A 27516-nucleotide genomic window follows, 5' to 3' on the forward strand; every position below is an offset into this window, starting at 1 on the left:
CTGATCCCTTTTGTGATCTCATATTTGGTCCCTCATTATTCTAATCCCTTATTTTATGCATGTTATTGATGAACTAAGTCTCAGAGAGGTTAGCCAAGTTATAGAAGTGACACAGTTAAAAAATTAATCCACATAATCTCACACTGTACTCTCTTCAAAGTTAAAAATTACACTAGTAATCATAATGACAATAATGGCATAAATTGGTAATAAGTATAGCGAGTAAGTAAGTGTTGCTTTGTGTCAGGTGCAGAGCTTGGATTACCTTGTGTCAGGCAATCCTCATAGAAAGCCACTGAGGTGAGCATCCTAATTCTCTCCAGAGGCGAAAGTGAAGATAGAGGCTACATTAAGGAACTTTGAAGCAAAGCGAAAGTTCAAATCCTCACTGGTCTCACTAACAAGTCTCTGTTCCTCATCAGACATAATTATTAAAACAAAGCTTTTTGCCTTTAAACTTAACAAAATATATTCTAATTCTTAATACCTAGTGCTGAGGAGGGAACAATGCAACAAGTACCCAGGTCACTTACTACTAAGGAAGTAAATTTGTGCAATACATTTGCATAGCCTAAGGAAATAATCCTAAGTGTGTAAAAACCCTGAAGCATCAAGATGATCATTGAAACATAATTAATAATGATTCTAAAATGTAGAGGACATGTAAAATTTAAATATCCCAATGGCCTCTCTATAGCATTCTTTAAACTGTGAGATTTGATTTTGTTCTCTCTTTTACTCAGATCAAAGGGCTTTATTGCTAAAAACATTTAATCATAAAATGACTAAAAAGTATAAACTTTGAAAACAAAACTAAAGTAAGCTTCCTTTCCCTCAATTAATCACAAAATTAAAAAAAAAAATAGAAAAACCAAAACCAGAATGATACATCAAGTGACTCTAACGCAAGGGAAAATATGACAAGTAAGCAAGTTATTTTAGGAAAAGTGTCATAGCTTTAAAGTCTTTACTAACACTGTAGCCCTAACTTCTACCTAATCTTATTATTAAATACATTTAATAGAAGTACATGAGTTAGCATCAAAGTTCCGGACATTCACGAAACATTTCCATGTCTGTGAGTAAAGCTAGAATCTTAGGAAGATTAAAGAGCAACACATGAATAAGTCTTTCAAACAAGAACAGGATATTTCAAATTCTCAATGTAAACATATTAGGATATTCAACCAACATAAACCAGACCATATAAAAATGTGCTTACAGCAGATAACAACCTCGATGTGTTCTTCCCCTAAAAATCCAATATTGTCATGTGAGAATAAATTATTCTTCCCATCCTTATCGTGTTGTCTTGTCCAAACCTGGGAGCTCATTTCAAAGTAAATTTCCAAAAGGAACAGAAGCATAGATATATAAGGGGGCTTGCTTTCAGAAAGTAACTCAAGTAATAATGTCAACCAGATTCTCTTGCATCTGACCAAGGTTTTGTTTGGTATTTTATTTTGATTTTTTTCTTTCTCTTATACATTCTTCTTCTTAGAAGAACTACTATTAGTGGCAAGGTCAACTTGGCCCTTACCACAAGTCACTAATGACTGAATTGGTATCCTGATATCTAAGAAATCATTTGCTGTCACATATCTATCATCAACCCTTCAGAAGAGTTACAGAGTCTGATGCCTTATTAAGACTTGGCCAAGTTAGGGTAGAGTTTCAATCCTATTGAACTCTATATGCGCATAGGGAAAAATGTGATTGTTTTGTAGCCTATAAATATATTGCTAGCTCTAGCAAGCGACAAGACATCTCACTCCAGAAAGTCAAATGCTGCAATGTGTCACTTTCAAATTTCTCCTGCTGGTCCCAGGAAAATAGGTACAGATTTCAAATAAAGTTATTTAAAGTGATTCTGGTATACAGACACCCACGTCCTCCAGAGTTAAATTTCTCAGTTAGACTGTCTCCAGTCAATCTGACCACTTCAACCTGACAGGCAAGCCAGTCAAATAAGCAGTCACAGTGGGCCAAAAATCTGTCAGAATGGTTTGCTTCACTGGTGATTACTTTTTGACTGACTTGAGCAGTCAAGTAATCAAAACAGTCAAACCAGGTTTCCCATGTATACATAGTCTTAGCCCTTCCTGTGTTAGTAGTAGGTAGGCCTTGTTTATATATTTTAAAGGAATTTTATTAGGTTACACTGTTTAAGAGAAACAAGACAAAAATGTTGTGAGCAACTAGTTAGACAATTAGGGTTCTCTTCAGAGTTGGTCCTCAGCCTCAGCGCTGGGGAGAAAAGGCTCATTGGGCCTGCCACAGAGCTACAAAAGGGGACAGGGGAAAGGGAGCCAAGAGAAAAGCACCATGGAAGCAGGAAGGACCCATATGCCCAGCTCCTAATATTTTTTGGTTAGAGGACTGAGACCTGTGTCCTGACAAAGACTGGGCTAGTTTTACTTTTGGAGACAAAATAAATTAAAACACTTAGAAAGAAAACAATGTAGGGTTAGTCACATAGATGTCACTGTTGACTGGTTTTCCATTTTAGTGTGACTAGCCATTCTTGTCAAAATAAGGATAAGCTTTAAGATTCCCCTTAATTAATTTTAAAGTGGAGGTGAAGGCAATTTAATTTCTCAGCTTGCACAGATGACAACTTAAAATTACAGTCTGATGTTTCAAAAGCACTGTTAGAGAAGCAGTTGGAATTACAGGTTTTGGAATCAGCCTACCTGGTTTCAAACCTGGACTGCTCACTGACAAGCTGTGTGTCAATTTCTTCCCCGTATGTAAATACCCTAATCTTAAAATGGGCACAATAATATTACTCAATTCCCAGAATAGTTCTGATTACCAAATGGCAATGGGAAGAAAGCACTTTTAATAGGATAGAGTAAGGAAGACTTGCCATGGAGAGGCATCTGACCAGAGGAACAAGGTCCAGCTCAAGTTCACCATAACTATGAGAGCATCTTATTCAAATAAATTATTTCTGTAGAATACTGGACTTCTTTTATACCAGCATCTTAAGATTTTTAAACCTTGTCCCAATTAATAGTTATATTATTTAATACCTTTATAATTTCTAGCAACAATAAGCGTATGGCTAAGGTCTCTAGGTCCTCATTCTATGCTGGCATTAAGCAAGGTGCTTCACCACCACTTTCTCATTTATAACCTTGAAACCTAATGAGGTATATCAGGTTTCCACATAAAGAAACTGAGTCTCAATCAAGTTACATAACCTGTCTGGGATCAAACAACTGGTTACGACAGAGCTGGTTTTGAAACCTAACCATCTTTAAAACCTATGCTCATTCAAATAGGTCATAAGTGACCTATAGTGTAACAACTATCTAATTAAGAACAACATATATCTGGTTCTTCCAGCAAAGAAAAGTAGTTGATACTGAAGATTTGAGACTTCCTAAAAAGAAACATTTGTCTATTGTGCCTCTGAAGGTTGTACAAGTAAACACTGACTAATCCAGAGCTCATGTTCTTTCCCCTTTCTATACGCTTTGGGTTTCAGAACAATAAAACAAAATGTCTGGAATACAAAATTCATATATTCCAGAGAACTTAGAGCTGGGCAGCATTTCAAAGACTGGTTGAGTCATCAAACACAAAATAAAATGTCTTATTAATTGAAAATGGCTGGAATGTCAATTAATAAGCTGAAAACTGAGCAACAGTTGTGACATCAAGACCATTTCATGCTGTTTTCTTGGGTGATTTTTCTGTAATTGATAGAAGGAGTAATCTCAGATGATAATGTGCACAAAAGTCTTTAGACTCTGAAGGAGCATGAATGAATGATACTTCTGGGAAGAGCCCAGGCTTCTAGCTAAAACTCAACATAGGAGGGTGCAATCCAACATACAGTATTAATATCTCAGGAGACTTGCCCGAGGTCAGTTCATCTCTCTGTGATGCCTTATCCTCTAGATGGAAATAAAAACAGTGAACTCTCTTAAATGTGCCCTACGGTCTGATTAAAGATTGAAAAGGTCTCTAAAAATCCACAGCACTCCCGGGGAAAAATGCTAAATATCATTATAATTATTACGCCAAATGCCATAATTTGGTCTCCTCAGATTCCCTTTTTATGTAGATTCCATCACACTCTGACTTTTGACTTTTTGCCTCTCTGACCAAATCTCCAATGACAAAGCAAAGGGAAATGTTGAGGCAATTAGTGGGAAATGGAAGCAATTAATTCCCTTTTTTAGTGGAGACCTGGCCTCTGTGAACCAGTTTAACCAAAAATAATCAATGACCTTTCTCTGACCAAACTGAAGGAAATCTACTTGATATTTGTCACTGGTTATCCATCTACTGCTTCAACATTAATGAGTCTTTTCACTTTGCCCCTTTCTTTTATGAAATAGAGCCATCTATTCTGGTCCCTTGTTACCTCTGCAACTGCTATTTTTGCAAATCTAATACGGTCAAAGACCTCGTTATCCATGTGTAAGCCTGGAAACCATTTTTAGCATAGTATGGTTTCTGATTTCCCCCAACCTTTCTCCCTTGAACTGTTTCCCCTTCTCTGCAATAAAGGTGGGATTTTTGTTCAAAATGAATGAAATAGAACAAAGAAAGTTTAAATCTAAAAGTGACCAAAAAAAAAAAAAAGATTATATAATTTACTTGTATCTAAGCACCTTGCAGATCTAGAACCAAGTCGCTGCCCCATCACTTACTCATTGATTACCTTGGCAAAGTTACCTATCTTCTAAAAAATCTCATTTTTTTGTTTCTGAACAATGGAGATAAGAGCACTTGCCTCAAGGGTATTTTCAGGTTCAAATGAGGTGATACATGCAAAGCCTTTTGCACCGGATGAGAGCCCGATCAGTGTTAACTTTTATCAACTGGAGAAGAGAAGACTCCAGGTATATAGCTGCTTTTGATATTCATGAAAACTCTTCTAAGATGACTGCTACTCAAGTAGGAGTAGTTAACAGTCACTGTTTCCTTTTTATCCCGAAGTAGAGAACTTACTATTTTAGCTTATGCATTTATTTTATAATTTTTTTCCTTCTAGCATATTCTGGAATATCTTTGCTTGCTATTTTGTTGTTGTTTATTTTTGTCTTGAAAGAAATAAATCGTAAGCAAATGGTCAAAAGTTTTGTCATACATTTCACTGGGTGTCCTCAGTAAGGCTGAATATAAATGAATTTAGATACTACTTAGTACAACCAGTATTTCATGTTGAAACAAACACAAATGTGAGTGAATAGGCACTACATCCCCAGAAGATATGGAAAAACAGAGATGACCTATGAAGAAAGGCAAATTAAAAGTTACCTCCCAAATTATCCAGAGTTGCTTCATGCTCTAGTTCATTTTGCTCTGAGAGCTCTGTCCTAAGTTTGAGTCCTCTGAGCCTGTATTTAAGAAAAGATATTGAGGGGGGAAAAAAGGGCCAGAAATACAAGATAGTAGTCCATGGTTATGTTTTATGCTCTTAATATCTGTCAGAAATGTGAGATCAAAGATCCCATAGGGAGAAGGAGAGAGGTCCTCCCTTTGGCTCCGACCTAGATTTCCAATCTTAGAGTTCCCACATCCAATCTAAGTTTGAAATCCCAGGAGTGAATCCAGAGCTACTCTTTAGGCACAGGAGACCTAAACTTTACCACCACCAGACCCCTTGTCCTTCACATTCAGTCCCAGCCCTAGCCCTTCACTCTCCACATCAGATATTAATTCAACTTAGAATATTCAGAAAACCCACCCCCCAACACACACACTTATTCAAAGTCACATGGCAAGTTAGAAGCAAATGCTGAACTCTAACTTCCCATTTCAGTGTGTTCTACCAACACTAAACCAAGCAACCACAAAGAAATCACTGAGTCACTTGCAAATATTTGCCTGGCCCACTGGTTTGGGAGCTAATCCATGTTCAATTTCAGTGGTTATTTCTATAGTGGAAAATGATACAGTCAACCACCTTTGATTTTCTTATGAAGTAGGTTCTATCATATTTTTAGCAAAGCACTTGCCTTCTGTTCTTGCCAGAGGTGCAACCACTTTGCAAAGTATTATGCAGAGGCACATACTTGTCCTTTTTCTCTTAAAGCAGATACAGGGGCACTAACTATATAAACAAAATCTAAAACTAATGGCTCTAGTCTTTCATCCCCCCAAACTGTGTTCCAAATGGCCAGAGATATCCAGCTAAAACACAATCAGATCAAGCTACTCCTCTTGTTAAAATCCTAAAACCCTTAAAAGCATAGTTATGGTCTGCCCCCATCTTAACTCTCCAGCCCTACTTTATGTTATTCCCCACAATGATCGCAAGCTCTAATCAAAGACCCCTGGATGTGCCATGCTTTTCACAACTCTGCACATGCTAGTCTTTTTGTCTGATGCCTTTCTCCTATCCTTTGCCTGCCTAAAGAATAGCTAATTATTTTTCAAGGGTTCTTTGAACCCTTCCCAAACCCCCAGACTCATAGGGAATTGATATATACTTTTAAAACTTGTCAGTGCGATTAATTGTTGAAATGCCTCAAATACTCATTGGCAAGTACCCTATCTTAGGCATCTTAGCATCCTTGAAAACTAGTGTTGCACCTGTACAATCCTCTACTTATATACCTTCAACTTAACCATAGATATTAACTAAGTTATCACTGAAGACAAAATTATACATTTTCTACCTTCTCCAGAAGACAGTGTCGTCAGTCATCTCACTGGGCAGACTCACCCACTGGTTTGTTCCTACTCTAAGAGTGGATATTCTCAGAGTTTTCCAAACACTATAACCCTACATGACCACAACATGTCAAAAGTCTAATAAGGAAAAATAAAAGGTTGTTTGCAATAAAAACAACAATAGATGTTTTATAATTTAAGAGCAGAGAGAAAGTAAAGAAGGTTGAATATACTTATGGGGAAAAGTCTTGAATTGTAGATCTAATTCTGATGGAAAGAGCAAATCATCCATCATGTGAAAAGAGCCTTGCATATGTGAAGGATAAACATAAGCTATAGAAGCGAGAAAGCGAATTGTCTAAATGGAGAGAAACATTTGCAAGTATGACCAAAGGATTAATGCCCTTTTGGCCGAAGAGTAATTAAGAGAAAGCCTAAAAGTTTACCAGAACTTAAAGTCTGATGGTAAAAAATGCTGCTGACAAAATTTCTATTGCAGACCTCGGGTTGTTCAATAGGTTCAGATCCTTTTGAGTCTGTACAAGATCAAAGGGAGTAGAGACTATAAACATCTTAGCTGCTGAGATACTCCTTGCAGACACCAGCTGAGATCATTGCCTGTCTGTAGACAGATTTTCAAAGTAGTAGGTACTGGTCTAGATTTTGGTGGGCGTAGGGAAAGATGGTGGATAGAATGAGTTTTTGGCAAAGGGAAGTTAAAAGGACACAGCAAAATATTTGATTGAAGAGAGAGAGAGAGTCCTGGCTCAAATTCTTATTTGGATGGAAATACATCTCAGCAAGATGAATATCTTTCAGAACTTAATTTGTTCATGTGCATATGAACTTCTCTATTGGAAACATGTTCATAAAATAAGAAATAAAGGAAGGAACAAAAGGGAGAGATAGAAGGATTTTCTGGCCCAGTAGAAAAACCCAGAAAATGAATCACATTGTGTGCTAGTATGTAGGTGAAGGAGAAGTCTTTCAAAAAAGGTAAGAAATTATTTGTAGATACTCGTCCATGGTAACTCCTAGGAATGAACATCAGGAAACATAAGAATCCTTATTAAAACTCAATCTCTACTTCCTAGATTTATTTCCTTCTTGCTTTTTTTTTTTTAGTCCTATTTTTGAAATCTCAGTCTTCAAACCTGAAGAGAAAAAAAGAAAAACAGCAACCTAATGCATCTTTTAGATCATTAGGTCCAACCTTCCATTGTGTCTTGAGAGCAATTACAACATCAGTAACAAGGGCTTTCTCTCCTTGACCAATCTGTTCTTTAAACTGGTTACCTGAGGAAATTCTAAAACCTACCTTACTATTTCACTTTTCAATAATACAGATTCCCCCAATTTTTCTGACATTTAACTTAAACTACCTGTAATACATTTTCATATAATTCTTCTTCTTCTTCTTCTTTTTTTTTTTTTGGCTGATGAGTAAGCGGCCAGACTTCCCATGCTCCAATGAATACACTTTAATAGAATCACATAATTATGTATCCACTAAGCTCTCACAGGCAAAGTGATGTCTGCCAAATCTTTGATGTCTCCAAACACCTGCACCCCAACCCACAGACTCCTTAACGGGCTGGTAATTCACACCTCTATAAAATAAGGAATATTTTTACAGTAGTTTCTTGCTACTCATTTTTTCTAAAAGACTGTTGTTAAGCTCTCCCCTCATAGCTTATGTTTTTGAAGACACTTGTGGTTCTTCACGCTTTCCTCATACATGCTCAGCTCTATGCTTCACAGACTCTTCCTACTGATCTTAGTAAACACAATCAGTAAAACCTGAGCAGGAACTATATGCTACATTTTACATTAGTTTCATTTACCAAATAGCATAAAATTTGCAGTCTGCTATTAGTAAACTTCACCTCTTTAGATCTGGTATCTCTCTGGTGCTTAATCCAGTATTTCTTACTAAAAGAGTTACATTTATCTCTGTAAGAATCTGACATGTTTAACTGACTTCAGATAATTTGATTTGTACATTGATTTCCAAAGAGTTGAATGATTGCATTTCCACATGTATAATTATGATTATTATTATACCAATATCTATCATTATCCCCTTTGAATCGTATTTCATTAGTTTATTTGAAACGATTGTGTAAGAATATTACATTTCTTTCAGTTTTTCCTTTCCTATTTCTCCTTTTTGACTACTCAAACCACTGTTTTCAAAATTGTTTTCTACTTCCACTGTGTTAATTACTACAGTTTGTGAAAATTTCACTTATGCTAGATATTTACATCATGTTTTAATGTCTTATAATTATTTTGGTTATTTAGAACTTATTACAAACCCTGTCCCATAGTCATTAAAATTCAGCTGACGCTTAAGAAACGCTTTTCAGCTCATTTCATTTTTGACATGAGCTCCAAGTTTCAGTTCAACAAAATATACTCATGCATTTAACTGTTCTACTGCTTTGTAATGAAACTGAAAACTTTAAAAATAATATTAATAATCAAAACCATAAAAATAGACAACATGGAAATTACATATATTCCATTTGTTTTAATAGCGAAAAAAGACCTTGTATTCTCAAAATGGAGATCACAAATTTGGCCTCTTCAAGGTAGTTTCCACCAAAAAAGTGAAAGATTTAGTATTCATTCAAAAATGACTTGAAAATATAAAGCTACACTTAGATTCATCTAAAAGAGAAGTAAAGCAGAATGGTCTGAATAATTTTGATAAGAAATTCCCATTCTGTTTCACTTTGCTTTGTTGACATAGTCTCTGAATAGGGAAGAGGTTATTTTAGTGTCAATGTTAAATGAATTTTCCTGTAAATAAGTTACTAATTAAGCTACTTGGGATGAATTAAAGATTACTTCAGGTTTATATTTTTCTCAAAAATATTTCCAATGAAACATTTAAGGCAATTTTGAAAATATGGGATTATAATTCACAGGAACAAATATGTAAGAAATAGATGTGTACATATGTGTGTAAACAGATACATAATCTTCAGGTCCCTACCACAACTTTACTAATTATAACAATTGAAAACTATTACTACAAAAAGTTGTTGCTTTGAGATATTTGACATCTCCTCTACAAACTTTTCAGATCCAAATCTTCATTTAAAAAACCAGAATAACTTTTAACCCTGGAAAAATAACATACACTAAAGTACTATGTGGTGTTAATTCAGCTATGACAGAACTCATATTTTCTTACTGTCAAAAGCCAATAAAATATATATTGCTAAAATGTAAACGGAAATTAACATTTACTCATAAAATAACATATAAGATGCAATAAAATGTTAAATCAGTACAATTTAGTAAATATCTAAGAATATTAAACTGGAAGAAGAAATTGCTTTGGTTATCATGAACTAAAACAGTGTTTCTAATCTTGATTAAAAATAAGACATTAATAAAGTTTCAGATATATTTTACCTAGATTATAGCAAATCACAGCTCATGATACCTAATGATCACACAAGATGAAACCATAAGTATAAGCAAGGCACACATATCAAAGTAAAATAAGTATTGATTAGACTTGTCTTCACAGTTTGTTTAAAGTACAGAAAATTAACCTGCCAGTTTAGTTACCTACCAGCAGTGATTGGATTCTATCAGTGTTATCACCTCTACAAACAGCACCAAATTATCCCTCTTCCCATAACATAAGCACCATGCCAAAAGAGACAACCAGAGTAAATGATCTGATCATGAATAATGAACAGTTAGGGCTGGTTGGAATTCACTTAGTTGAGGAAAGAGAAAAGAGAAGTGGCTCATTAGGGCATTTCCTGAAACTTGGTTGGAATTTCAGTTAAGGAAGAAGAAATGACACAGCAGTTTCAAGTAGGGGGGACTTCCTTTCTTTATCTGAAATATGCTACCAATTTGAGAAACAGCACTCCAACAAAACTACTCTACAGTAGTGTGGCCACAGTAAAAGCTCTCCTTGAGCCCATTATTGCCTGTAATTAACATTTCTTCCTAGCATATACACAAGCAGCACATGGCTGTTATCAAAATGGACTAAGATCCCACATCTATTGCAACATGTTAAGTTTCACATTTAACAGTTCTTCAACAAACTGCCCTGTCCTAATTTTCAGGTTTTAAGAATTACAGTTTTGTTTAGAACACTAATAGATTTTGAGTTTTTGCTTAAGGCCATCAAATTTCCCATATTTCATATAATCACATTTACCTTAAATATAATTTTGCACACAAAGTGATTCCAGGTTAATTTTCACCTTGTCCAAGAATATTTTATTTTCCTATGTTGGTGGAAGATATATAATCCAGCTTATAAGATTTCTAGTAATTTTTTTTTTCATATTCCAGTGTGATCTGTATTTTTAAGGAAGATGAGCACTGGTTACTTACTGCCTTTACAAATGAAATTTTCAAAAGGTTTCATTTTATATATTAGTTATCTGCATGAACTTAAAAATCTAAAGATGCAACTTTGTTCCCACACTATAATTTGTACTGAGAAAATCTACACTTATTCTATAACACTTATACCATTTGCTTACTTTATCTAAATCTATATTTTAAAACAATGTATGAAGTAAAGCATTCCCACTAATTACTGAAATTTAATGCAAAGGTTACATTGAGATTTCTCTTGTCTTTCTGCTTTGAAAATTCATATAATTAAATTGACATTTATGTTTTTCAAGGAGTGGAAGTTATGTGAAAACATCTCAGCACTTTATATCTTGCTGGAAGAACCATAAAATTATTAGGAAAAAGTTCTCTTGTTGTCAGTAGCAAAGTTTGGAGTCATCTTATGGTTTCCAATGATGTTATCATACATTTAAATCTCTGAGGTGATAGGAAGGAGTATTTAATTTAGAATAAAACTCACTTAGATTAATATTATAAATAAAAAATAAGATGGATAAGAGACATTGTTAAAAAAGAAAAACACTTAGGGCTAGGCAATCTAAACTAGTTTAGATTGAATTACAGTTTAAAAGACATTTTTGTGATTCAGAGGGTAAGGTTTGAAGCTGTATTATTATATGAGCATACATTTTGGTTTTGAAAAGTTGTAAATGCACACATGACTATATACTCCTGAAGAAACTGTTTATCTCTTTAAGAGGTCCAACAGAAGAGTTACATTAAAAAAAATATTTTTTACCTATAGTTTCTATACTTTATGTAATAAACATGTATGTTTTTGGATTAAAATATAATGTTAACGTAAAAAATTAGGTTATACATCAAAACATTTAGGGATAGAATACTATTTGTGTGATACTGTATTATGAAGAACACATGGGGCGCCTGGGTAGCTCAGTGGTTAAGCTTCCAACTCTTGATTTCTGCTCAGATCAGGATCTCAGGGTCAAGCAATCAAGTATGGAGCCCCTCCTAGAGCTCCGCAGCTGTGCTCAGAGCAGAGCCTGCCTGTCCCTTTCCCTCTTGCTTCCCCCGCCCCCAGCTCTCATTCTCTCTCTTACTAACTAACTAAATGAATAAATAAAATCCTTAAAAAAAATCCATGTTTGGTGTCCACCCCTGGTTACTGATAACAGTGAGCCGAGCATCTTTTCAAATTCATAATAACTCCCTTTCACATGGCTTTATGTTAATGAGGTAACTTGGTGGGCTCCTAAATAGCTTCAGGGTGGGGGCTGGTTGCCACAGGAACGAACCATGTGATTAAAGGGTTATCTTCCTTAGTCACAGATTCCATCATTTTATTTTCCTTACTTAAAACCCTCAGAAACTTCCTATTGCCTGAACTTGGAATCCAAATAGCTTACAAAAGTCTTCACAACCCAGTCTGAGTCTGGACTTCAAGCTTTATTAGAAACATCCTCCTTTCCTTCTGCTTAGAATGTCTTGCTGCAAGATCTCCTTTTTTCAAAGTATAGATCATATCTGACCTTCTGTTTATAGTATTCTTTTGAAAGATAGCGAAAGAAAGAAAGTGTACTTGTATGTGTGAACAGATGGAACTTTACACATTTTTCTAGGGTGTTATGTCAGTATATTTTAATACCAAATATATTTATAAATTCTATATAATATCCATCAAAATTCTAGTTGCTTTCTATGGGTATTTTTGTTATTTACTAAGGATAATAAATGAAAAACAGGCAAAATATTTTTAAAATAAAAAATAGGGAGAAAGTACTTGAAAAACAAGATACTGAACACATTATAAAACTACACTAACTAAAACAGTTTACTGCTAGTATATAACAGAAAACTCAAATCTTCTGCATTTTTAGAAATTTAGTATATATTGAAGGTTGTATGTTACATTAGTAGGAAATTGATACATTCCTCAACAAATACTCTAAGGATAAGTGACAATTTGTTGAGAAAAAAAGGAAAGAGAAATAGAAAGAGAGAGAACCATACCTCTATTACACCCAAAAATCTAATTTTAAAACCTTAAATATTTAAACACAAAAATTTCAAAACATCACTTAGAAAAATAAGTGATTATTTTATAACTCACAGAGTAATATATCAACAAAGGACTCTCCAACATGTTTGATTACATAAATATTAAAATCTCTCTAAGAAAAGAAGCATTCTTTTATAATTTGACCAAGCAAAAACTGGGAAAATGGGTTTTTTTGTCTGTAGCTAGAAAACATATACTAGGTAGTTAATTGTCACCACTACATTATAAATGTTTAATTATTTTCTTTTTTTGTTTTCTTACCTGAAAATGTGTTTATTGCTGGATTGGATTATAACTTTTTCTTCTTTTATTAGTAGTGATTCTAACTTAGTTTTATGACAGTGAAAATTATGTAAACTACATATCTCTGACTTAACCTAGGCAGGGAGTAAAGAATATAGAATAGTTAAGCCCCCCAAATCTATCAATCACTGTTTTCAGGCTACCTCCCAGGAAAAATCAGTTCCTAGACACATCCTGCCCAACTTACACGCAAGCAAAGTGGATTCTGTCACAATGAGGGCAGCCCTCTGACAAAACTACCATTGCAGGCTGGTGGGAGACAAGCTGTCATTCACTGAAACTGTAAGGGGTATGAGGAAGTATAGATAGAACACCAGTAGTCTCTGCTCCAAGTATTTAGAGCTAGTGCTGTCACACAGTAGACAGTCTGTATTAAATACTAAGCTTTCATGTTCTTTACATTAACCTTCCCATCAAAACTAAAACCACATTTGCTCATTTATTCATTTGTTAATAAGTTTCTATTGGATGCTTACCATTTATCAGGCACTAGGAGACGAAGAGAAACATGGTTCTCACCCTCAAGGAGATTAAAATCTAATAGAATTTGACAGATAAATCACCCATGGTTAAAAATAGTTAAAAGACAGAAAAACAGTAATTTAATGGGGTAAGATTTAAAATAACAAACAAAAATAATATAAGGAATAAAAGGATTGTTTGCTTTTGTCTGATTTTTGTAGGAAAATAGGATATTGAAATAAGAAATGTGATGAAAGTGGAGGATGGTGGGTTTCTAAAGTCAAATATACTTGGGGGTATTAAGGTAATCAATAATATATAATGTCTAAGTTAAATAATGTTAGCATTAAAAATATTAACAAATCATATGGGAAAAAATTACTGCTTGCCAAATGGCAGTTAATACTTTTGGAAAGGGACTCAAGAGAGTAGCTCTACAGATCGGTAAAAAGCAGAAGAGAAGGGAGCATATTAGCCTTTCAAAAAGGAAAAACAACACATCTGTTGTTAGTTCAGATTGCTTTTATAGAAGTCTTGAAGATAAAAAGGTAAAAACCTTTTTAATGGAAATTGATTTTATAACTAGACACCTGCAATATTGAGGATATTTACGCTCATAAATATAACTCTTTTCTTACCAACAAGTAGCTTAGTTAAAAATAATCACTACTTCACAGAAGACTTCCAATTTGATAAACCTGGTTTCTCTCTTAAAAATAAATCAAATAAATCAAAGGAAATGATATATCTCTCCTAAGAAGTTTGGAAAGAAAGTCCAAGATCAATATTACGATAGAAAACAAACAAAATCAGTTGTGAGTAGGCAGAACTGAAATTTATGTCATCCATAAATAGGAATCATGCTTTTGGAGAGATTAATAATATAATTCAGTCACTTGTCAAATAATTAGCATTGATTATTTAAAATTCTGATTTCATTATCAGTTTGGGAAAATGTAAGTTAGAAAGTTAGTATCCTATGTCTTTATGTCATAACTCCAAGTTTTGCCTGAATAGTGCTTTAACAAACACCAAATGATCTTGAATTCTGAAACTTGAGAACTACAGACCACTTAACAGACAAGAGTTAATCCCACTAAAATATGAACATTGAAACTTATCTAGACTTCTACTATTTTATTAGCATACAAGCAAGTATAATATTTGTAAACTTTCAAAAACATAAAATTGGACTTAAGTTTTATCCTATCAGAGTTATTATGTCCTTAACCAGAAGGAACCAGTTACAAGGGCTGTGGAACAGCAGTAAAATATACATATCATTATACAATTGCAGCAGTAGTTACTTTTTACTTTTATAAAATACTTTCCATCTACCTCAGTGAACTTCAGAAACATCAACTCATCAATCCACCTGTATTAGCAGAAGTACATGGACTTAATCATTGTTCCATGATAAATGGGTAAATTCTAACAAGAGAATCAAATGACATTTCCAAGTTTTTCTGTCCCCAACAACTCAGTTTTGAAGCACAAGAAGTCTCTGGAAACCTTTAAGGCAGTAATATAATTTAATTCTTCTATGATGCCAAAGGCTTTAAGATTTCCCTAGAGTTGATATTTGATCTTGATCTTGGCATACACTAGGGTATTAAACAAGAACCAGCCCTTCTGAAAATTATGTAGTAGGCAACATTTGTCTTTAACATGAAATCTCTATGTCCTTTTCCCTTTTGCCAGATAGGTACCACAATTCCTTATCATCTGCCAATTTTTCTGCTATCTAAAACTATTTTTAGAAGACTCCCTAATTCATTATCCACTTTATTCACTAAGGTATAAATGACTGATAAGACTTAAAATATTCTCCCTCCCAAAAGCATTTGCATTTGGAAGGTAATAAATCTTTAAGGTAAAGAGGGAAGATATATTTAAATTTGTGAAGGAATTATTACATATAAAATTCCAGAAATCAAAAATATTCCATGGAGGCTGCCATCTAATTTGAGCACTGTTATGCTCAGACTAGACAATGTATTATCCATAAAATAAATAAAAGCATAAAGCTTCTTCCTTTATAATGTTAGGATGTTTCAAGTTAAGACACCATGCCCCATGATTGACATTGCAGCTCACCAGAGAATGGAAAAATGACAAGTTCTCTACAGTCTGCCAAAATCATACAGTTGCTCTCTATCAGACAAGGAAGGATAGGATATGTTGTTGAAACAAACAACTCTAAAAAACCCAGAGTGTTAAAAACAAAATGCTCTTTCATACTCTACATGTCCAGTGTGGAATAGGGGAGAGCTCTATGCCACAGTTACTAAAGGACCCAGCATTATGGAAACCCCAAGTCTATATATGCTTTCAACACCACCGAGGTAGGGAAACAAAATGTGGAGAACCATATATACACATTTTTTTAAGTTTCTGCAGGAAGTGACTCATTTCTGTTTATCATTCATGGGCTGAAGCTATCAAGGGCCATGTCTAGTTCAAAGGAAATTAATCTGTAATCCTCCTATGTGTTGATGAGAGAGAACAGGGATATTTGTTATTAGTGCCAGTGACTATAACATTCTCCTAATAGCCTTTAATATATCAACTTTTCCCAGGGAATTACTCCTCAGTGAAGGTGTGTTTTTCCTTAATGTCTCCTAAGAATTTCAGTCCACCCAGTAAGAAGCTGTGAGCTTTATTCTGAGCCATTTCACTATAAATACAAATAAGAGGAGAGACTCAGTACAGAAGAGGAGGGGAAACAGACAGATAGATGAAGATGATAATTTTGATCATCATGATTTGGAGAGGTAAGAACTAAAATAAAAACAAACTCTGTGTATAAGCATATGTGTGTTTGTCAGTATTATGATGTTTGTTCTCTACGCCAAAACACCTTCCAGGATCTATCTACATGGGGGAAACTGTCATCTTTCAGAGACATTTCACAAATATATATTTTGTTACAAGCAAACATAAAGTTTTCCTGAAGAAACTGTAATAGTTGCAATAATACACTTATGTTTAAAGGAAGAAAACCTGGAAAGGATAATAAGAGCAGAGATTTGGAAGAAGAAAATGTAGAAATATTTTTCCGTTTTTCCATTTTGAGGGTTTTTTTTTTTTTTCCATTCCTTTAGAGGTTTAGCCCATGCATGCTGAAGAATCATCAATGCACATTCCTTGTTTTAATTTATAATTTTTCATTGATATTTTTATCTATTATAAAACTATATTCTGACAAAGTGAAATAAGAAGAAATGGAAGAGGGGAGAGGTCTAGATGTGAACTGAACAAAAAGAGTAGAATAAAGTAAGGTATAAATGATCTGTTAGAGAAAATTCCTACTCTTGGTGACCACAAATGTCAATAGTATCTAAATTCACTTTGGTCAGTAGGTGCTTCATAGTATGGGAATAAAACAAAGAAAAATGAGGCTTGTAGGATTTTAATAAGGATGTCAACAAATACCAAGGAAAATGATTACATTGGCAGGAATAGTGTTGTTGTTCTTTTAATGGGATCTTGGTATCTTAGGAAGTAGCCAGCATGATTTATTCTTATTTCCTGATTTAAAAAATAAAATATAATTACCTGTATATTTGTTCATATGGGTTCAGAAGAAAGATGCCAAAATAAATATTCAAAACAGCATTTAAAATAACTTTTCCCTTAAATTTCTACAAGGACATATAAATCAGAAATTATAAATGGAAAGACTGCTATTTTAATATTGGTTTTATTTTACAATTGCATTTCAAGCATTTCATTTTTATTTGTTTTCTCACCCCTGATTAAAAATTGATTATAATACTGAAATTGCACAGCATTGTGGTGGTTAGCTTTGAATGCCTGGATCAAGGACACTGAACCCGGCAAGTACAAACATGGAATCACACATCCACAACATCTAGCCACTAATATGATGATCAGTGAAAACCATCCTACATATTCCAAACCACCTTCCCAACTGCACCCTTGCCATTTGGAACCCATGCAATATGATTTAACCCAAATTTGCAATACCCCATGTTTGTGAGAATATTAGGCCAAATGGTTAAAAAAATTAACTTTGGATCATTCACTTTTATTTTGACAGAGAGAGAGATTAGATATACTACTATGGTTTAGAAAATTTAGGATCTAATATGTTACTATGTAGAGGCTTCCCTCAAGGGAAGGTTAGTACTTAATTTCCCAAGATACTTAGTTCCTATAGCTTGAGTATCTATCTTTTATTGTGAAATTTAAACAAAAAGGACCTGTTAAATCTGGTAACTGAAATATTTCTCAAACTGCAAATTACCGGGTGTGTCTAGACTATCCTGTAAACACATCAGTTGCACTGGGTGTGAGCTTTGAATTGCCTTATCTTTCCATAGACCATTTCTGTGGGTTACATTCCCCATATAATAATGTTTCCTTTTGTTTTTTGATAATCTAATGAGGAAAAAGGAGAAGAATATAAAAAGAAAAAAAGAAATGAAAATATAACCAACTTTTAGAATGATAGTGAAAGTGGCAGACTATCATAAAATGCAAGCCAAATACTCTTCAAATAATCAGTTCTACATTCAGGTAATTTGGGCATATGGACCAAGTGCCAGGACTTGCGCTAGGTGGTGGTGTTTGTGTGTATTAGGGAATACGGTGATTTTTTTTTTTTTTAAAGGTAACACACTTCAGAAATTAAAAAGTTAGGAGACTGTAAAATTCAAAGCTTTGAGAAGTTCCTATGTTAAGTAAGAGAAAAAGAGAGCTGGTAAGTGTCAGTAACCATGTTGGTATATCTGAAATGTGTGACAAGTAATGGTGTGCTCAGAAGTAATTCTTTTCTCCTGTGTGTAGATCTTGCTAATCATGTAGAAAACTGTACTTCATTGTCTGGTTTCAGTTCAAAGTAGGAAAAACACAGTGCTTCTAAAAACACAGGGATTTCACAGGTTTTGCGTTCCCTGTCATGCTCCCCTGTTTTGGATAACAGCTCTGAAACAAAGAGAACACACACACACACAAGTAAAATGGCTGTTGGTGACTCTCACTCCTAAAAGATAGAGATTCATGATCAGACATTTCACAAAACAAGAGGCAAGAGATGTATCTCTCACACAATATGCAGACCTACAACTGTTCATCTTCAGCTGGCAATATGATAGGAAGCTATAAACCAGGTATTAAGAGACACACAATAGGGTGACTAGAAGGAACAATAGTGAAAGTGGTGCCTAGTAACCTTAATTTTAAAGAAAAGAAAAAACAGGTAAAAGTATCAGTCACAATAGTTAGGTTTTAGATGTCTATATTATCAATTCACAGAGTATAGGTAGCAAAGTGAAAATGACATTTTAGCACAATGAGATAAATGCAATCCTACAGGTACCACTGACAGTTGGTAGAATAGCGTTCTTTTCTAGAATAGAACCACAGATGAACATGCTTGGTTACAAAAAAATATACATAATACAGCCTAAGCACTAGAAGTATGGCACTGCATATGAAGAAGGAACAACTAAATGGGTTACATGGGCTCAGGGAAACATTCACAATGTAGACGACCTGATAAAAAGAAGTGCTATGAAATGGATACCACCTGATATCAAAAGTAAATTTGGAGTTCTTTAACTAATATTATTTAATTCTGAATATTCGGAGTTTTTAAAAATTTTTCCCGCTTTATTGAAGAAAGATGAAATAATATAATTATGTGTTTAAAATGTACAACATAACTTGATATACTTACATAGGGAAATAATTACCACGATCAAGATAGTTAACACACCCATCAACTCACATAGTCAACCCTTTTTTTATACTCTGAGCAAATTTCAGGTATATAATACTGTATTATTAACTATAGTCTAACTGAAAGCAGAACTTCATAATTAAATGGACAATGCTAAGTTCATTATTAATTTGCTAAAAGTTCATCTGTATAGGAGTATAAAACCTAACTAGGGATATAACGGCTTTTAGTTAAAAGTAATTAGCACAAACTGATTTGGAAGCTAGAACTAAACATTAAACAAACAAACAAACAAACAACAACCCATCCATTCCTGAATCCAGCAGAATTCAGGACACATTCAGAAGTCAGGCAGGGATGATGGGAGAAAAAAGTAAGAGTAAGTCAATATCTAGGTCAATATGACTCTTCTCCCTCTAAATTTTGTTAATAACTCTCATTAATTCAATGAAGAAAAGGCTGAATAAACTTTGAAACTATGAACTTGAATAACTTATTTGGGCTCCTTTTAAAGATAATGGTTATATTTCCCAGAAATCTAAAATAAACTTCCCTTACATTGAAAGAGAGGGCCATAATGTGTGGGAGAACTGATCACAAATATATGTACATTTGTTGCTAAAACTTGAATCTCTTTACTTGTTAACTCAAACTGCCTTGACTTCTCATGTTTATGCAAAACAGATTTTTTTGGAGAAAAAAAGAAAGGTACTGTAACATCAGAGGAAATCATCAAAGAACTAGTGGCAACATCTTAAGGCTTTTATCAAAGTAGTGAGGGAATGCATTAAAGCAACAATATCTGAAGCTTACATGTGATGGGACTACTAAATTTAATAGTGTATCTTATGAACATATGTGTATATAAAGATTTTTCTGTAAGAATACCCCATTCTGAAAGACTTTTTTTCCTGAGTAATAGAACATTATTCTCTCAAGACATTTCAGGAAAAAAAAAATCTATCAATAGTTTATTAATAATAGATGCCTCACACTCTACAAACAGAGGACCAAAGTTTTTGAAAAACTATATGCACTGTAAGTGAATGTTATACAAAGGGGAATAAGCTTATGAATGGAAAAGTCATTAAAAAAATCCCTCATAGAAACCTGAGGAGAAAATGGTATGCTAAAACATGAATTGTTAAAACTGAGTCACAGTACAGGAGGATTTAAGTAAAAATAGGCAGTTCTCATCTAGCAAATCTGGCCAAGCAAGCGATGATCAAATTTGAGATATCTATTTACATTTATAAAAATGTGTTAAGAATAAAACATTCCTTATTTTCAAAGAAAAGGTATTAAAAACAACATAGTTTTACCTGCAAGTAATAGTTAAGTAGAAAAAGGAAAGGAAACTCATACAAAAATGCACATCTAAGTATTTGAGACTGTGACCATTTGAGATGCTGCTACAGAGAAAAGTCATGGGAGGTCACCAGTGGGTTTACTCATACACTGACAAATCCAAGGTCAACTTCTCATGCATATTTGGTCTACTTGGGGGTCATGAAAAATAAACCAAACACTACTGAGCTGAAGGAGAATGTATAGGTAGGATTGCTAATGCTGTTAAGGAACTCTTCTGCCTGCTATATGGGGTCTTCCCATGAACATGAACAAAGCCACTACCTTCCAATTTCTGGGACTCTCAGTTGCTACGTAACGCATAATTATTTGCTCAACAATAAAAAGGTAATCTACAATCTCTAAAATGTGATCATCTAAATTTCTGGCAGAATTAGCACCTAAGTCTTCCAATAGGAAAAATGTAAAGTTTTTCTCAGAAGTTGAGAAATTGACCCTCTGAATATTAAACATAGTAGTGAGTTGACCTAAAGAAGACAAGAGTGGGATTTATTTAACAGTCTAAAAATTTTTATGCATATTTTCTATCATGGCTAGAGCAAGTCTTATGGGCTACCCCACAGGCCAATAATGCGTTACCCCTTCTTACCTGACATCTTAAGGTATTTGTACAAAATCTATTTAATGAGAATAAGCATTTGTTCTTAATTAGTACTAATATTATGCCTTTTTATACTCAAAACAAGAGACTTATTACATGTTCTGAATATAAAATTAAATTGTTTGGAATTAAATTGTTTTAAATTAAATTGTTTCCTTTCATGGGTCAGTGAGAATAGATGTAACTAACCTATACTTGTTTAGTTACAAAATCTTATCAGAATGGTAAGTTTATTTTCTTTGGGCTACCATATCAACAAAATATCTACATTTTATTTAGTTCTGGTGTTTTCCTCAGTTTTTGAGCAACAACCATTTGGGAAGCATATTTAAGGTTAGATAATAAAGGGAATCGCTGGCTCCTGGTAAACAGCCAGATGTTGAATATCATTCTCTCCTACAGCATTTTGACTGCATACACCTGCTGGCTTCAGGCATCTGAGAGCTGACTGGTCTCAGGCTTGGAAACATAATCTGTAGTTCGGCTCAGAACCTGCCTATGTAAGGTGCAAAATACCCAACTGGGACAGGCCAGCATCCGTAAAGGGTTTCTCCTTTTCAAATTATTTTCCACTGAGCAGCAGTGTCTACTTCAGTGGAAAGGAAGCCAAATTTGATTTTACCAATTATGCAAGGAATTGGATGGAGGAAACCTGAGCAAATTAGCACCCTATAGCCCACGTATCCCAGTGTTGTTGTGCTGCCTAAAAACTGGTGCCGTATGATGCTGTAAAGTCAGCTGGATCCTTAATTTAACACAGGTATCCAAAGGAAAGGAAAAGTTGGGCATCTAGTAATTTATGTGAAAAATATCTCTTCCTTATTTCATGAGCTCAAAGAGAACGGACATTTTTTTCAGCTTAATCACCACTGAACCCAACCACAAAACTTAGTGCCCAACATATAATTAGTACTTAATAGCTCTCTAATGAATAAATGAAATTGACAAACATATGGATGATATTCCCTGCACATTAAGTGCGACTAAAATCATCCTGTCTCATTCCAGAAAGATGTTAAGTACAAAAAAAAAAAAAAAAAAAAAAAGCAAAGGATCTGCAGCAAAAAAAAAAAAAAAAAATCTCACAATGATTTACATTTTTGAAGTTGTAAAAAACTATTCCCATATGTATAGACCATAACACCTGCAAGGGAGATGAGCTATTATGCAATCTTTTGAATTTATGCCTTGAAACCTTCTTACAGAAAAGACCACTTAATTACAATAAAACCAAGAGTGAACACTTACAAAGTGTTATTAATATCTCAGTAATTATACTGAAAACTATACAAATATGGAAAAATTAAGCAATCTTATGAGGAGGTACTAATAATTCCCATATTATAGATGAGAAAATTGAGGTGTAGAGTTCAAGTAAGACACAAAGTCATATTGGAGGTAAAATTCAAGCTCAGGAAGTCTGGCTCCAGTTGAAATTTTTTTTAAGTTTATTTATATATTTTCATAATCTCTATACCCAATGACCCCCAAGTCAAGAGTTATGTGTTCCTCCAACTGCGCCAGCCAGGTACCCCTCAAGTTGAATTCTTAATGCCATAAAACATGATTTCTAGGGATGAGATTCTCAAGTTAAACTCACAGAATAGTCCAAAAGGAATTGTCTCTTCTACAGAACCCAAGCAAATAGTATTATTGTGTGTGAATACACATCTCACAACAGTTATGCTTGTGATGTCTTATATTCAGAGTATGTGTATGTATATTTATCCACATTAGGACACTCAGGAGGAGGAGGGAGAGGAACAGAAAAAGGAACAGCATTAATAATACTCAAAATAGCTGCAAACACTTATTGAATGTTTACTACACACTGGGGTCAGCATTTTTCATGTATTATGGTTTAACTCTTCCAAAAATTCTTGATAGGTGCTACTATTTATCATCTACTTAATCCATATTGTCAAACTAAGGACTAGTTAAATTAACTTTGTGGCATGTCAGGTGCTCTTCAGAACCTCATGCAAAAGATTTGTGCTGTGAGAAGAGAGGAGCAAAAGGCTATGTCCCGAGGATGGGGTTGCTAGAGAAATTAGCAGGGTGGTTTGCAGCATTTTAACTTTGATATGCCTATTAGATAGCAAAATGCAAACATACAGGAGAGCACAAATAGAGAGATTGGTCAAGATGGGTGGCGCTCACAGTGGGGAGATTGGTCAAGGTGGTGGTCAAGAGTCCATTCTGAGTGAAAGAAAGGAAGCCAGGGAGTGTGGACAGACTTAGGAAGTGGGAAATGGGAACTGTGGAGTTGAGAGTTCTTGGAAGTTCTCTTCTGATAGCTCCCATTTCCTAGGTGAAGAATGTAAAAGCAGGGAGAGGTATTTAAGGTTGATGAGAAAGGAGAGATTTCAAAGACAGAATGCATTTGGACATGTAACTGAATTTCTGGGCAATAGTAAAAACCATTTGAAATTCATAGTTATTTAAGTGAAACCAAATAGCCAGTTTGTTTTGGGTTTTCTCCCATATACTTTGTGTGGGCATGTACAGAGTATAGTTGGATTTAAATAGGATTGAGATTTTCATTGACAAGAAAGGTGAAGAAAGAGATGGACAAAAAATTTAAGTGTGAACAAAGGCATTTTGACATTTCCAGTGGCAGTAATGTTAGTACTGGGCGCCTGAGTGGCTCAGTGAGTTAAAGCCTCTGCCTTCGGCTCAGGTCATGTCCCAGGGTCCTGGGATCAAGCCCCACATGGGGCTCTCTGCTCAGCAGGGAGCCTGCTTCCTCCTCTCTCTCTCTGCCTGCCTCTCTGCCTACTTGTGCTCTCTGTCTGTCAAATAAATAAATAAAATCTTAAAAAAAATAATGTTAGTATTGAGGACAATAATAAAAAAAGCTAACCTGATAGTGTACACTATGTGCCAAAAAGGAACTTTTCTAAGCACATTATATAATTTATTTTTCCTTCATAATAATCTTCTGTGGCATGTATACTGTTATCATTTCCATTTTATAGGTTAGCAAACTGAAGCTGAAAGATTTAGTAAATTATTGAAGGTTATAGCTAGTAAATGGTAAAGGCAGGGTTTAAGCCTTTTATTCCAGGCAGTCTGGCTGCATATAACAGTAATTCTATACTGCCATGAAGAACTGTGGAAGGTATTGAATAAGGAGAGAATTACTCACGATCATGAAAGATAAAGGTAATGAAATGGTGGAAAGATCAATGAGTTGCAGGTCCCAATGGAGTAAAAAAGAATTAATGCTGCTGTTGTGGTTCTTCAATGATATGAAATAAAAAATAAGATGTGTTAGTTAGTGATGAAATTCACGGAATTAAAAATCATGAAAGATGTGCCTATATCTGGAATGATGGGGTCTAGAATATAATCATGTAAAATGATGGTTAACATAATAGAGTCTAAGATCCCTAGGAGGAAAAAAGATCAAGGGATTAAAAGACCAAAGTATTAAAGATATTATCTAAGAGGTATTGAAATGACTGAGACAAAACCAGTTTTAGAGAGTATGACCCAGATCTAGAGAATGACACAGATCCAGATCAGAGAATGAATGAAGAGGATCAATACTGAAATGATGATAGATGGATGGGGCTGCCCGATTTAGCAAATAAAAATATGGGATACCCAGATACATTTAAATTTCAGATAAAAATGTTTTGGTTTTTTTTTTTAAGTGAAAGTATATCCCAACTATTGTGTGGGTCATACAGATGACAAAAAAAAAAAAAAAAAAAAAAAAGTATTGTTCTTCTGACACTCAAAGATAGCTGGGAATCATCTGTTTTCTCTGGCAAGCCTACTAATGGAGTCAGCATCTGAATTCAGATTTGTTCTACTCACAGATTAAGTTCCTAAACTTGATATATCTTTATCATCAGTATCAATTTAAGGAAACTAATAAACAAGTTTTACCAAGTCAGAATTATACTCCTAGTCTGCTAAATTAGAATAAATTTCATTCTATGATTTTATATTATATTCATATGATTATATAAAGGTGTATGGCATTTTATAAAAGCAAAAGTATTTTAAAAGCACAAACTGCAAACTAAAATTTTTATCACTAGTTATATGTGTAATTAGATATCAATGGGCAGACTCCCTGATCATCTATGTTGTTAATTCAGTTTAGCGAATAAGTCCAATTATGATGACAGGAAAATAGCTATGCATTATCACAAATCATCTTTCATCTCTGACATAAATGGGAAAAGATCCCTCTCAGTAATTCCATAGTTATATTTAAAACAAATTTAGCATTGTGTTTGAAGTTGTGCTTTTAAAAGCAATAGGCCCCGTAGTTTGGAATCAATGCTCTAGTAATGTCTGTCATTTAAATATGACTTTTTTTCTTTTTCCATTGCTATTTCATCCTATTTCATCTTTAATTTAAATCCTCTTTGAATTATGTAGGCAAAATCAAAAAAGATAGAAATATATGTGTATAAGAAAGAATAGAATGCTAAATAATTCCAAAAGAATTAAACATACAAATATTTTATAATATTTGTTTTATAGTGTTTTCATAGTCTATTTGGACTTTGTACTGCTTTCATGTTATGGGCTTTCCCTACAAATTATATAAGCAACATAAGAAATATACACGGATTATATACAGTAAAAAGATTTATAATAAATATTTTATAAAATTAAAATGTAAAACTTTTAAAGAGATCTTATACATAAAGTATCGATTTTTCTAAGTAATATATATATGTATATATATATATATATATATATATATATATATATATCATCCCAATGATTTCACAATTCTGTGATGAATATATTATGGCTGTAGTAATATCTGTTTTGCAAATAAGAAAATCAATAATAAACAAAAGCTTAAAATATGACTGACAAACTAATCAGTTGCAGGTTTCATTCAAGGACCAGATATTCCTATTATGTTTCTATGATCTTTTCACTATGATAACCTACATTTCTAGGTGCTTCTATTTGGTACATACTGTAGATATATTCTTTCTGTTTTCATTGATATTATAATTAGCAGTTATTAAAGATAACTATTATCTTTATCATAACTATTGCTACATATTGTTAAACCTCACTAAAACAGTAATAAAATATTGTTAAGAAATCACAAACTGAATGTTACTACAGCTGACAAAGACTAACAGAGACTGGACTTACCCTACTAATTGAAGCAACTAAAAAATGACCAAAAAAAACCTTGAAAAAACAACTTTCAAGAAACTGCACATGAGTCAATAAGAGAATGATCCCTGAGACACAGGAGACATTCAAGAAAAAAGTAAGCTCAATGATTTCCCTAGTTTACTGCCATGAGAGTTTCCAGCCCCTGATACAGAGAAAGTCAACCCAAGCAGAAGCTGGCAGATTCTATGAGTGGGGAAAGCAGAAATGAGAATATAGGGAGACTAAGGTGCCTAGAGTTCTCAAGGCAGTATACTGGGAAAAAAGAGCTCCACAGAGAAAGAACCCCAGATATCTGCAGGTATCCCTCTCAAAATACTCATCTACATACTAAACTGTGCTACTAAACTGTGATACTATTTATGTGAGAAAAATAACCCAAACCAAAAAAAGGACCACCTGAAATGATTAGAGCAGCAGACATTCTGAAAAGCATGATTCATAGGTATTGGGTAGAGAACTCATAAGGATCTTGCCTCAGTTATCAGAATACTTAACCCTAGATTAGATCTAGCGCTGCTCTACTCCTATCTAAACAACAACATCAACAACAACAACAACAACCCTTAAAAACATGACACAAAATTTTCAAATTCTGTCTAAGTCACTAAATTGTGTCCTAGAACAAAGCTCAAAAACATTACGAATACAAAAATATTCAGCATCCAATAAGGTAAAATTTACAATGTCTGGGATCTGTAAGAAAAAAAAAATCATCGAAGATGCAAAGAAATAGAAAACACAACCCAAAGTGAGGAGAAAAATCAATCAAGGAATATTGCTCTTGGAGCGCCTTGGTGGCTCAGTTGATTAAGCATCTGTCTTAAGCTCAGGTCATCTGGGATCTAGCCCCAC

General features: G+C 34.0%; 1 protein-coding gene across 4 annotated transcripts in view; it reads right to left on the reverse strand.

Moving 5' to 3' along the window:
* TFEC (transcription factor EC) overlaps nt 1-27516 on the reverse strand; it is a 123361-nt gene that overhangs the window by 54530 nt on the left and 41315 nt on the right. Inside the window, exon 1 of one of the 4 annotated variants that reach the window (XM_047695643.1) lies at nt 10226-10320. The exons of the other annotated variants lie outside the window; for them this stretch is intronic. The gene's annotated coding sequence lies outside the window, so the exon portion shown is untranslated. Of the gene's footprint in view, nt 1-10225; nt 10321-27516 lie in introns of those variants that run through there. 4 annotated transcript variants of the gene reach the window in all.

The sequence above is a fragment of the Lutra lutra genome, chromosome 11 (genome assembly GCF_902655055.1).
Source record: "Lutra lutra chromosome 11, mLutLut1.2, whole genome shotgun sequence".
In the NCBI taxonomy this organism is placed as follows: domain Eukaryota; kingdom Metazoa; phylum Chordata; class Mammalia; order Carnivora; family Mustelidae; genus Lutra; species Lutra lutra.